The 14,623-nt window shown below is 36.6% G+C and overlaps 1 protein-coding gene across 1 annotated transcript in view; it reads right to left on the bottom strand.

Annotated features, from left to right (window-relative positions):
- LOC122814803 (vacuolar protein 8-like) overlaps positions 1-14,623 on the bottom strand; it is a 988,388-nt gene that overhangs the window by 450,016 nt on the left and 523,749 nt on the right. The gene's annotated exons all lie outside the window — the stretch shown is intronic.

Genomic DNA, 14,623 nt, shown 5'->3' with positions numbered 1-14,623 from the left:
TGCATGTTATTGCCAAAAATAGTTCCCAGGTATGAATATTATTAAAATGAAAATAAATATTTTATGAATGGTGCAATTTACATATCAAAAACTTTTTGTATATTAAAAACTAAGCCAACATTGTTTAGGAAGTATTCGAAATACTTAAAAGCAAAGGACATGAAATACTGCAAATTTACAATTAAACTAAGATCATCAACATATGATAAACATAAAGGGGTATATAATCAATCATTTCAGATCTTGCAGTCATACATTTTGTATTACATTATCTAATTACTGCAGATATATCTACAGAAAACAATAAACTACTTAATAAAAAGCCTTGCTTAACCCTACTCTTAACTTGACTACATCTATATCATATATATATATATATATATATATATATATATATATATACACACACACACACACACACACACACACACACACACACACACACACACATATATATATAGTTAAATAGTCTAAATAATTGCACTATTCCCATATCTATTAAGAATCTGCTACAAATTATCATGTACATATGTATCATGTTCTTTTTTAATATAATAGTTTAAAATCAGGGCATCAGCAATTTGTCTCTGTATATTACATATAATCCATATTAATAATAGTAACAGATTATTGCTTTAAGAAAATATTATTAATTTAACATATTTAGAATACATACACAGAAAGTAAGAAATTCAACATCACCTACTGTTATACAATTGAGTCATTAAGGTAATATTGTACAACTAACACATTAAGAGTCTTGGTATTTCAATACCAACATGTCAAGGCTATCCCAACCACTAAAAGTTTTAGTGTGATTTGTAGATATTATTCTAATCACTTCTTTTTCAGTTTTACATAGTATTCCTGTTAAATTTAAAAATTCTTTGAATGTAGGAAGTGAATTCAATTTCCAAAATTGTCCCAATATACATTTATCTTTTTTTACAATCTATAAGTGTGTGCCCAATCAGCTTTTCCATTTTTACTATATCTCCAACAGACTGAAGAAGTTATTTTACCAAACATAGATATTTTATAGGGAGTAAAATCATTATATGTATGTATTTCAACATAAAAAATCTTCAGTATAAACTTGAAGAAGTTTGACTAACTGATTTAAGCAACATTTTATTTTTGCCATCTACTGAGTCACTTAATCTACTACTGTCTAAAAAGTTCCAGAATTCTGCATCAAATTTATTATTATTATTATTTATAATTAACATATATAACATGGACAAGCTTCCTTTTTAGGTCAATTTACATCAATGATAGCATTCATATATTCATACAGTGGGGAATGGTGATCTGTTCCTTTTCACTCATATTCTCTAGAAATCCATTTAATTTCTTACTGACGGATAATTCATTTAACTTACAATCTTTCATTAAATATTATGGGGACTTGGCTTTTCATTTTCAAAGCAATCAGGGCATAATACTAATCCATTCCTTTTTAGTAAATTCATTTTTAACATTTTTCGGAATTTCCTTAAATCTAGAGGTATGTGAATGGGAAATCAAAAAAATCCATTTTGATATTAATGGAGTTTTAAAACATATTTTTAATTGCTTTAAGAATTTATTTCATATATGTATAGTCTAAAGACTGAAATTAATTTCCTTCCAAGGTAAATGTTATTAATGAGATGAAAGTATTGCTACATATTTCTAATTTATCATATTTTATAAACTTATATATTTAGTAAAATCTGCTACTGAATGGTTTTACATTGACTAGTGTAAACTGAGTCTATCCAGAGAATAATAAGAGTTAAAATTTGCAGCAACAGAATAAAATTCTACATCTGGGAAGCTTAATCCCACCACACTCCCATAATCTTATATGAGTTCTATAAGCAATTCTCACATTTTTTAGGATACCTTAAGAATTAAGATAATATTTTTTCCATTTTTTGTCAGATATTAAAGCTTTTGAATGCACTATGTATATAATCTTGGGTAATATAATAATTTTAATAATTGCTAACTCATCCTCGAAAGTAAAAAAAAAAACAGTCATTCCATTTTTTAATAAGAAATAACGTTTCTTCAATTAAGTTTTCAAAATTATTATTAATAATCTTACTTACCCTCTTGATAGATTTTTATTCCTAATTTTTTAAAATATTTTCATTTCCAATTACATTTATATTTACTAAAATTAAAACAAACAGCTCAGGATAGTCCACGCTTTTAAAAGCATTTTTTTAATATAAAACACACTACTAACAAAAATCCAATGCGTATAAAATCCAATACGTATTGGATTTTATACGCATTGGATTTTTGTTAGTAGTGTGTTTTATATTAAAAATTTGCTTTTAAAAGCGTGGAATATCCTGAGCCGTTTTGTTTTAATTTTAGTTTGGTTAAACGTATTGGATTTTATATGCATTGGATTTTCATCAGTAGTGTGTTTTATATTAAAAAATTGCTTTTAAAAGCGTGCACTACTCTGAGCCATTTTGTTTTAGTTTGGTTCACATTTTTGTGGTATATTTACCTTTAAACTTACTATCTAGTAATTTGTTTAACACTAAAGTTTTAGTTTTATTATTACATTTTAGTAGTGATACTTCTTGAAACTTTTAAATTTCCTCATCTATTTCTTCAGTTGAATAATTTAAATCTCCTATAGTTAGTAAAATATCATCTACAAAAAAGCTGTATTTTAGATTGCTAATCCTTGTTAATTGAGAATCCATCAATTTTTTTCATTGCTTCTTATATTGTAAGCTAAAAGTTCGATAACTAATGCAAATAACAGGGAGAACAAGGGGCACCCTTGCTTTGTGCCTTTGTTTAAAGTGAATCCTTGAGAAATGTAAGATCCAATTTTAACATATGTTTGGAGTCTCTACACATTTTTTTAAATATTCCAATACATTGTTCTGGAAAGGTAAATGTTTCTAAAGTTTTAAACAAGTAGATCCAATCCACAGAATCAAAAGCTCTCTCAATATCTAAGCTAATTAGGACCAATTTCTTGTTCATTCTCTTTGCTAAGTCTACGATAGTTACTACTCTTTTTATATTATCATATGTTAATCTACTGACTATAAATCCTGTTTTATCTACTGTATCTGTTAATTTTGTAGCGAAGATGGAAATAAATATTTTATACTCTACATTAAATAATGAAATAGGTCTATATGAGGAAACTGAGTTATTATACTTTCCTTGTTTAGGTATAGGTGAGATTACAGAAAATTTCCACAAGTCAGGAATTATTTTGTCACTCTGAATTATTTTGAAAATGTCACTCAGTAATTCAAAAAAATTTAACAGAAGCAGACTATATAATTCTATACTTAGACTGTCTAGCCCTGAAGCTTAACAAACTACATATTTCATTGCTCTGAAAATAAATAAATACATCGCAAACTGTGCCTTTCCAAATATGTTGCCTAGCTGGCCTGTGCTTAAGGCTAGTCCTGATGAGATGAACCCACAGCTGGGTATGGGTAAAGTTTGGTTTACCCATAGCTGGCACAGTTTGGTCACATGGGTGAAGCCTGAGTAAGCAAACAAAGTCAGCCATGGGTAAATCAAGCATTACATACATCCAGCCCTTGGTAGTCAGAAATGATCTACTGTGAGGTGTCTGCTTGCTATTTTCTTTTTTTTTTTTGTTTTAGAAACATTTTTTTTTGTACTAAATAGGTCAGGCAGTACATTCAGATTGCTGGTTATACATGAATCAGCCATTTTCTGTAGTTTCATGGACTGAATCCCACTTCTATTTTTCTGTACCTGACCTCTTGTGAGAAATGCTGGATTTATCATGAGCATGCCAAATGGTCTGGCCAATTAGTATGTATGTTTTTGAACACTAATAAACATTACTGTATAAGTCAATATCACCTGAAATGATTTTTGAGTTCAGAAATAAACAAATGATAAGGCCATTTTTGCCCTTATCCTAGACTAGAGTTTTGAAAGAAAAGTAGTTTTAAAGTATGAAGTAACCCAGGTTATCATTTTGAGGAACTGAGTGTAGATGACTTAAAAACTATCCTTCAACCAAGACTTTGGGCTGATGTTTAGTTTAATCTTGTAACCACTTTGTTTGCATCATGAAGTTGCAAGCCTCTCATTTGTCTCTAATTTTGCAGAATGCCCCTGATTTTGCCACATATTTTGCCCTGTCTCTCATAAAATGTTTTGTCTTTCTGAAAAATCACTGAGGATTATAATCACTCAATAATGCCGGACACTGGAGTTTTATACTTAGTTTTGGTTCAGAAAATGCATGCTGAAGTAAAACCTGCTGTTTTATTAACTTTATAAATGAATTACAATAATGTTTAAAAACTGTCACTGATGTTGAGCCTTTGTCCTCCCATTATTTTTGGTTTCTCCAGAATTCTTGAGCAAGGAAATTGACAGGTGACACATTGTTCTATGTCAAACAGTAACAGTATAAGGGGAAAAGTAATGGATGAGCTGTATATATGAGGATACTACCTTTAAGGGGCTAAAAGTGTGACTTTGTGCAATCACGCATCATAGCAATAACTATGATATTTGTCAAGATTGTAAGTTGCTAGAACGTTGTGCATACACATAATGGAATGTTTTACAAGAAAGGGTCACTTTTTTAAGGAAGAGGGTGACTTGTGAGTATACTCTAGCAGTTAGCTTACTCTAGCAGTTAGCATAGAGGACTAACGCCCTGACTTGTTAATGAGCTGCTTCCTGTGGCAAGAGTGCAGGGTTTGAATCTTTCCACGTTCATTTATACATTTATTGACCAACACATACCTAGGACAGAAAGAAAGTAATTCTATATTGCCCAGCTTATAGGTAAGGGTATGACATCCAGGTTCAACGAAGTTATAGTACCACTCTACTCAGTCCTTATCACACAGCCAAAGAATAACAATCTTTATACTCCAATGGGAAGGTTCTGATTCAAGAGGCTGTTGTTTAGTGCAACCTGAAGAACTGAAATCTTAAGTGACTTGTTAAAAAGGGCACAATGGTGCTCTTGCTATGGATAACATTCTGGTATTGGGTTCAGTTAGAGACACATGATTCAAGGTTAAATCCAGTTTTCCAAGCTGAAGATTCTGACTTAAAACTAAACCAATATGAATGTGGCTTCAGGAAAACTGAGCTTCAATAAATTGGTCTCAAAAGAAGTGTTAGAAGAATCAGGCAAGATGCAAGCAATGTTTGGAGCAATAGCTGAACTATAAAGGCCATCTTGTGTGACTGAGCTAATACAAGCCCCAGGCAAGATTAATTTTTTGGCCAAGTTCATGCCAGATCTAACACTAACATTAGAAAAAGACATACCCTAGTCATGTGAAAATGCTCAAGCCTAACTTTCAGCAGACTGAAAAAATTGCTACCAGCACCTCCACTGCTAGCATCCTATGATGTTACCAAACCAAACACTGTGAGTGCTAATGCTATAATCCATGACCTAGGAGCAGAATTACTCGAAATGGGTGAACAAGTGCCTTGGCTTGCTGCCAGCTGCTCCGTAACTGTGCAGTTCTGATGAAGTCTCTATAACAGAAGGGACGGAAGCACTTAACAATTGGTATTATTATGTAAAAGTACATTAAATTGGATTACTTTAATTAAATTCCTGGAGATGTTTTTCTGGATATAGTGTGATTCCTCTGCACATTTTTTTCTGTTTTTTTTTTTTGGTTGCTTGTCAATATGTAGCTGTTGTTTCTCTTGTTTTTTTTTTTTTTTCTAAGCTTCCAGCAACAGCTCCATTGCTAGGATACTATGAAGTTACAAAACCAACTGTGAGTGCTGATGCTAGACTGTATGACCTAAGAGAAGAGTTACTCCAAATGAGTGAACAAGTGTCTCATCCTGCTGCCTACTGCTCCATAATTCTAACTGATGCTGAATAGAGATATGCTAGTAGACTGAAAAACAGTGCCTTACAAGTGGGTATGTGAGAGATTTTTTTCATATTTCTACTAGTGCTTAAGGGTTTACAATTCCAGACTGACCACAAGCTATTACTTCCGTTGATTAATTCCTATGATCTAGACAAAGTACCACTTAGAGATCACAGTATACGAATGTGTTAGAAAATATTAAATGCTAGAGCAATGTATGTGCCTGTGAAACAATCAGTTGCAGCAGACATGTTTTCTAAAAATCCTACACATGACCAACTATAGTCAGATACTGAAGAATCTGTTTCCATCCATGTGAAGAACGCGATTACAACTAGACCTGTGACTTTCAAAACTACTGCAAACTACCAAAATTGTCCATGAGTTACAAATTATCTGATAAGTTTAAGATGAACAGCCCAATAACCAGACACAGTCAAGGCATCTAATGTACAAATACTACACAGAGTACAACTATAAGAGCATGTCAGTTTATTTCTGTATCAAGACTGAACACTAGCACCATATAAAAATACATAAAGGGCATCCAGGTCTGACAAAATGTTACAAAATATGTAAAAAAAACATAAAAGTGAATCAAGCAATGAGGCGGTATAAAAAACTTTTATTAAAATTAATAAAATTTTTTATACCACCTCATTTTTTTATACTGCCTCATTGCTTGATTCACTTTTATGTTTTTTTTGGACATATTTCTTAGTTTTAAGTGAATCATTTATCTTTAGTCCCGCAATCATTGTTGGTTGTTAAAATGTTAAGAAAGCCTAAATGTTAGTGTGCTGACTGACCATAAACCAAAACATTATAAAGTTTGTGACAAAGTATCAGTTCTGTATTGTCCATAAACCATTGCAAAGATGAGAGCCATTACAGACACCCTTACATCAAGGTCCTTGGCTAAAGATAGTAGCTGATTCATGAATGTGAAGGTAAAAGCTACCTCACAGTTGTGGAGTATCACTATCCTGACACAGAAATAATACATGTACCAACTACAACTAGCCAACAAATAATTGCTAGGGGTCAAGACTGTGTTCGTAAGATATGGAATACTTATCAAAATGGTGACAGACAATGATAGTCAGTTTATGTCCACTGAATTCCATTCTGCTGATGATTATGTTTTCATTCATGCTAAGTGAAGTCCTCACTATCCTCAATCAAATGAAGCCACAGATAGAACAGTGCAAACAACCAAAAAGATAATGGAATAACCAGAATCTTACAGAACTCTTGTGTTATACCAGGTTACTCCACATAGTGCTACAGGAGTAAGCTCTTCTCAACTAATGCTTGGAAGGCAAATAAGAACTAACACCTTTAATGTAAGAATCCAAACGAGTCAAAAACTATTTCATATGATTCAGTTAAGCAAAATGACCAAAATGACAAATTTATATGAAAGGTTCTATGACAATATTTTGCAAACTACTACCTATTTTACAACCAGGCCAACCGGTGTGGCTAAGGGTTAGAGGTAGAGATAAGGTGGTTCACAGCAGATGTAGCAGAGTAGAAAACTAATGAATGGAGATCCTACATACTGCAGAGGATATTGACATACTTAGACATAATCAGAGGCATACCTAATGACTCTCAAGCTGAATGTGCTCCTGAGGATAAACCTGAACTGTTTGAACTGAGAATAACCAGGTCCACGTTTACTAAGAGTGTTCTGCTGTTCCTTCAAAAGTATTACCACAACCAAGTATCCATGAAAAGGGTGGAAGTTCAAAATATATAATGAATACTGACCGACTCTGGGCTGTCTGACCAAGTATGACTGCTCCTGATCCTGCTAAGTGGTTCTACATATCTGTTCGTTATATTTCCTTGTCTAATAGTTTTCCTTTTACTTGTCCCATTTCCAGTACTGGTACTGTTTAAGTGATGCTCAGTGGGGAAGAATTTAAACTGCCAATTTGTTACAAGGTTGCAAAAGAGTAATATGATCAGATAAGTGGCTGCACAATTTTTTAAAATGTTCTTCTCGAGTAATGTCTATATTAAAGTGTTGCAATTTCATAAATAATAGTACTGCAGCACATATAAAAATGTTTAGAGTACTGAATGATCAGTAACATTCATAAATGTTGAATATGTGCACTGACAAGATCATTCATATTCATCAGTTGTGCACATATCCATACTTCTAGGTTTATGGCAGGACCAGTCACATAACTTCTATAACCACACTGAAAACACCAGGGAAAAGATCAATTCTCTTTTATTCTGCTCCTGGAAAATATCCCCACTTCTTTCCACACCAGCTAGAGCTGCAATAGGCAAAGGAGTCCCCTTTGCTCAACTTGAATACACGCTCCCTATCATAGCCACAGCCACTAAAAAAAAAAAAAATGCAACAGTCCACTGAAAACAAAATTTGCTGACCCATTTCCAACCCCAACCCTCAGAAAGACCACTTCACCATCCTCTTCAGAGCCAGATGGTTCACAGTCACCTACAGAGTTAAGCTACTCCTAGGGATTCTTCTTTCTTTTCAAAGTACTTCAGCCAGATGCATTCCTCCCTGCATAATAAAACCACTTCCTACAACCTTCAAATCTTCTCCCAATTGACCCCTTCACTCCAGTCACCCCAAAACAAACTGAACTGCATCAACCACTCCTTCTCTATTCTTACACCCAAATTCTGGCAATCCCTCTCCTTCACCCGAAATAAATATCTTCCTCTACTTTCAGAGCACAGCTAAAAAGACATTTCCATCAAAAATCTGACTGCAAGTGCTTTTCCATTGGGCACATCACCTAACCACCCTCACCTGAAACAATTCTATTTCATCCCTCTGTTCTCACCTGCACTAATCTCCCATGTTTACAAGTAATATTGATTTTATTCTCTTTTAATAATATTTGCTCATTGTTTCAATTGTCTGCTGGTCTGTGATTACTCCATGTTTGTGTACTGTTTTATTTCTTTGTAAATTTCTTCACCTGGGCTGTGCCTGCAAATGGTCTGTTGTAATTGGGATAAACAAACTAAATAAAAAAAAAATAAAATATGTAATTTCAGAGGGAGGTTTCTCTCTCTCCTTGGGTTGGGTGGGGGGTTGAGATCTAATGATATGCAATGCAGAGCTGCTTGAGACTGCATATTATGTGAATACATATTACAGGACTACTACTTTAATGTAAATGTATAGCACTGCCATTGCAAGAAGGATTGCATCCCATAATACACTGAGTCCAGAGCCTAAAGCCAGTGTATTTGTGATGAGTTAACTCTTAATATTTGTACTGTGCTGCCAGTTCATACGGAGTAAAAGTTACCATCTTTGTTTAAATGCAGGTGTTATCCTGGCATTTACGACATTACCATTACTGGGTAACCAGAGGTTTGCATCATGACAGTGGCCTACATATTAGTAAGCTAGAAGCTTCAGGATCATTTTTACAGAGGTAAATCTATTACCAAGAGAGTGTTCTATCAAGGATGCACTCTGGCAACATTAAACCCACAGACCTAACAGCATACAGCCAAGCCTATCAAACATAAAGTCCATGTACTCTCAAGGGGGTGTGTGCTTAAATGGTAGGATAAAGAAACAGCACTCTGAAAGGATCTGATTGGCTAACCAGATCTCGACCTCAGTCGTTCCTTCTTTCCTTCCTTCCACCAGGAAATACGGGCAAAAGATTGTCTGTGAATCTGTATAAAAAATGCTTAAACATTCAGGGATCAGAAACTTGAAGAAAACCTGAACCTAACTGGAGCAGCACAAGGTACTGCTCCACCCATGCTATGAACTGTCTCTGTTTATAAGACTGCATGGAAGGCTTTCCAAGCAGCATCAATCTCCCTGCAACTACAGCCAGCATACCACTAGAGTCATTAGAAGTCTGTTTTTGGCTAATATCTGAAGAAGTGGCCATCACCCAAATGATGGGGGCATCTTTATAAAAGTCCAGTGGAGTTTCCTGTACTGCCACAGGACTGTGAGCTTGAAGCTACATCCAGCTCAGCCACTGACAGATGCAAAGAATAAGAAAGATCTTCTTTGATCTAACCAATGAAACAGAAACAGAGAAATATAATGAGAAACTGGACAGAACACTTCAAGCCAAAGAAGGGAAAACATGACCACCTGAACTTTGTCTTCCCTACCTCCTGCATCAGGCAGAAGAAGGAGGCAGTGTGTTCTTACTAATGAAAGGTCCAACCACTAGAATGCTCCACCTCCAGAGGCACATTCCTAATATGACCTCTGAAACTGCAGCTCCAGAAGTGTCTTAAAGCTAGTAGCAATGTTTTCTCCTCTACAGAAATGTGAGCTGAGGAGACGGTGAAACGGACGACTGCAGTCTAATGCTAGACAAGGAACTATTTGTTGAAAAGGAATATGGATCATTCTTCCTTGCTTGTTAAGGTACCAAACTACAGAATTTATACACAGCTAGAAATGGGGAGGTCCCTGAAGAAGTTAGACTCCAAGACCAAAATTGCCAGCAGGAGCTCTGCCCTTAGCTCCAACTAGACAAGAAAAATGGAACACAGGCACACTAAAACAATACAAGGCAAATGGCCATAGGAACAATAATGTGGCTAGTCATATAAACCTTTAAGCAGATGCACTTAAAAGTTCTTGCTACCTTTTTGAGGCACTTAATAGTGCTTAACCAAAAACTCAGAAATGAAAATGTCAACCAAGGTGAGCTACCACAGCATTATGAAAAAGGCTGCAAAAACAAAAGGGCCACCCAAGGTTCAAAGGGAATTGCTTACCAACTGAAGACCCAGAGGCAAGGGGTCTGCACCAGCAAAAGGTCTGAAATGTCTGGTAGCTCTACTGCCATAGTCTCCTCAAAATACAGCAATACCCACATCCTCAGGTATACCACAGCCCCAATAAGAATATGAATGTATCCTGGTCCAGAAAATGCAGTTAGATTTAGACTAGAGCTCTGGATTGAATCCACTCCTAGGCTGCTAAAGCAAAATCTACTGGGACCAAGCAAAAGGTAAAGGGAACCAACAAAAGAAGTGAACTGTGTATTTAAATTTATTAGAAACACTAACTATCCAACCCAATACCACATTCATGGGTGACTTTAATTATCTCACTATTAATCGGGAATCCTGTATGACACCAAATGTACATGGGGTCCATATTAGAACACCGAACATTCATAATTCCGAGTGTTCTAATATCGACCCGTTTTCAGTGAACGCTGAAAATATCGAAGAAACAGAAAACCAAATTTTTTCCTAGGGAAAGAACTCGGTTGTCCGTTTCTGTTGCTTCGGTATTTTCAGCGCTGTGGAGGAAAGTTACGGGTCGGGTTCAGCACTGTGGTGGAAAGTTATGGGTCGGGTTCAGGTAAGTGTGCGATTGTGTGGACGTGAGGGTTAGGGCGGGTTAGGTGAGTTTGGGTTAGGGCGTGGGTCAGGTAAGTGTGCAATTGTGTGGACGTGAGGGTTAGGGTGGGGTAGGTGAGTTAGTGTTTAGGCGCTGGTGAGGTGACTGTGTGATAGTGATGGACCTTATGGTTAGGGTTTGGGTTAAGGTAAGTGGATAGTTAATGGTGTATGTATAGTTTAGTGTAGGGTTAGGTGTAAGAGTTTAGGTGTATGTGTGTGGATTGCTGTTCGTTTGGTGTGCTTGTGTTGTGTGTTTGTGTTTTGGAACAGCAAATTTTTTCCCTAGGGAAAAAATTTGATGTTCTGAATGTTCGATGTTTTAAATTTTCGATTAATAAGGTTCGATATTAGAACACTCGAAATTTTGAATGTTCGGTGTTCTAATATAGACCCATGTACATGCACAGAGATTCCTGATACACAAACTCCCTGGACCAGATTGTAAATACACCAACCAGGGGTACAACCATACTGGATCTGGTCCTCATTATTATGGGAGCCTGCTGCACATCCTCCACTGTAATGCCTTCCCTGGTAAGGTCAGACCACAAAATGGTCTCCTTTGAAGTAAAAGTAAAACCTGGACCCCCAGCTAAACCTGGAATATTCAGAAACTATTCTAAGGATAACCTCCAGCTATTAAGTGAGTACCTGGCAAAATTTCAAGCCCCCCATAAATCCTGAGAACACTTCTGCCAATGTAGAACTGTTCACAGAAACCCTGTATAAGCATGTTAATAGCTGCATAGAGGCAGCTGTACCTGCCAGGAAGAAATGCAGAACTAACTCAAAAAACAAGCCACCCTGGTGGCATCACAGAATCAATTGACTGTATAACGGGAGGAAGAAAATCATGGCAAAAATTAGGAGGTGCAGCACCCAGCAGAATACAAGCACTCTTATCAAACTAAGCAAACAACTCAGAGGACAAACAAAGTCTACCAAAGCCAAATTTGAGGTCCAAAAGCATTTTTAGCTATGTCTGCAACCTCAAAGGCAATACACAATTGCGTGCACAGTTTATTGTAAGTGGAGCCACCTATACCGAGCCAGAAGATATAGCAAACCTCCTGGCAGATAAATTCAACTCCAACTTTATCCCTCTCTCCCCCTCAACTGTCCCTCAGGAAATATCATCAAATATAACTTCCCCTACTACCACTAGGGAACAGATCCTTAATGCTCTCTCTAAGACCAAGAACACTGCATCAATGGGCCCAGACAATATCCCAGGATGCCTTCTAAATAGCATAAAACATGACCTATCAAGGCCTCTGGAATTGTAGCCTCCAAACAGGCTTCATACTTCATGAATGGAGAAAGGCAACAATCATCCCTCTGCACAAAGGTGGGCCATCTACAGACACTGGAAACCACAGACGCATAAGTCTCAGTAGTCCTATATGTAAAAGCCATGGAAAGAATTATCATGGAGATGATCGATACAGATACAGTAAACGTCCACACACTGGACCTAACCCAGTTTGGTTTTATCAAGGGCAGATCATGCCTACTCAACCTGGTGGACTTCTTCAAGAAGGTCACCAAAGCAATGGATGAGGGCAAAGTCATTCACACTGCCTACCTTGACCTGGCCAAGGCATTTGACACAATACCCCACTCAGGTACTGTAGATAAACTCAAGAGGTTAGGTACAAACCCATATGTCAACTGGTGGCAAGCCAACTGGTTCACAGACAGGACCCAGGAAGTTAGAAGTGGGGAGTCCACCTCTACAAAGATGCCAGTCACAACTAGAGTCCCTGAGGGATCAGTCCTTGGACCGTTCCTTTTTGGCATTTACTTCTCAGAAGTCAAGGCCAATGTCAGTGGTCTCTGGCTGACTATATTTACAGAAGATTGCAAATTAGGAGCTGTCATTGAATCTCACACTGACACAAATGTTCTCCAGGAGGGGCTCACACAGACAAACAACTGGTGTCAGAGCCATGGACTAAAACTAAATGCCAAGAAATGCATAATAGCACCCTTTGGGAAGTTATCCATCCCTGGTAACTACCATAGTGACAACACACCTCTTAGAGTTGACCCAGTAGTCAGGGACTTATGGACACACATGGATATGATCATCACGTTTCTACAGTGGTGAGGAAATCGTTCTATGTTGTGCAACTTATAAGCAAAGGTATGGCATCTAAGTCCAAGGAAGTCGTTGTTCCACAGTATTCACCAATCATCAGACCTATCATTGAGTACAATGCCCCTTTGGTATGTACCTAACTAGGCATATCCAACAATTGGAACGTCCACAGAGATTCCGCACTAAAAGAATACAGGGCATAAGTAATAAGTCCTATGCAGACTGTCTCAAGGTCCTATCCCTGTACTCTGTCTCCTACAGGCATTTGACAGGAGATCTATACCTGGCATACAGGGCATTGTCAGACCCCACTCTGATGGACCTCCTGCATATTCACAAAACAAACAGCACCAGAATTACCCATTCTAAAGACTTAAACCATGCCTGTGATATAAACAGGACCTGATGGAGAGATAGGTATGTATCCCAGAGACTACCCCATCTATGGAACATTCATGTGAAGTAGAGTTCCTCCCTAACCCAATTCAACTGCAACTTAGACAATTGGAAGGGAAACTGGAAATTCATCCCTGGTTTGTCACCTATGTCTGTAACAGACAGAGGTAAACTGCAAATGGTTCATTCCCAGGCCCATGGTTACACTTATCAAGGGTGTCAGAACTTGTCAGAGATTTGAGGTGCATGGCTAGGCTTAAAAAGGCCCTTGCGGCTGTTAGCCTAGTAAACACCTGTCAACCTATATGAAAGGATGACTATATGAAAGGATGACAACATACAATGTCAGCAATAAGCTTTTTACAAAACAACTGAAAACTCTTTGCATTTGAAATTATCTGATTACACATACAAGACATTACTGCACTTGCACAGGAAAAAGAAAATGAAATGTTACATATGGATAGTTTCACAGAAGAAAAAAATCTCTATTGTTATTATTTCCAGATACTTATAACTACTTGAAGAGCCGGGATAAAAAAATCCAGTAATTTAAAGTTATCAACCACAACATTAAGTAGTATGGGAAAAGAAAGAAAGTCAATAGCCACCAAAAAGGTCAAGCCTACAGAATGTAATGTTAGCTCTTTCTAAGGTAAAGTAAGCAAGGCTCAGATTAGTAGCCCAAATTGCCTACAAATCATCATCAATCTGCAAGTGCTCAAAAACAAAACATAAAAAGTACCTCCTTGTCTTGTCCATATGAATTTGCAACCAGTATCAGTGTTAGTTTCAAAACAGTTTCACAGTGCATCACTGTCTTCTCTTCTTAATTGCTAGAATACATTTT

This window comes from Protopterus annectens, chromosome 1.part1 (genome assembly GCF_019279795.1).
Source record: "Protopterus annectens isolate FY-2018-M chromosome 1.part1, PAN1.0, whole genome shotgun sequence".
Lineage (NCBI taxonomy): Eukaryota > Metazoa > Chordata > Ceratodontiformes > Protopteridae > Protopterus > Protopterus annectens.
Note: the sequence above shows the minus strand (reverse complement) of the source record. Positions and strands in the feature narration are given on the sequence as shown.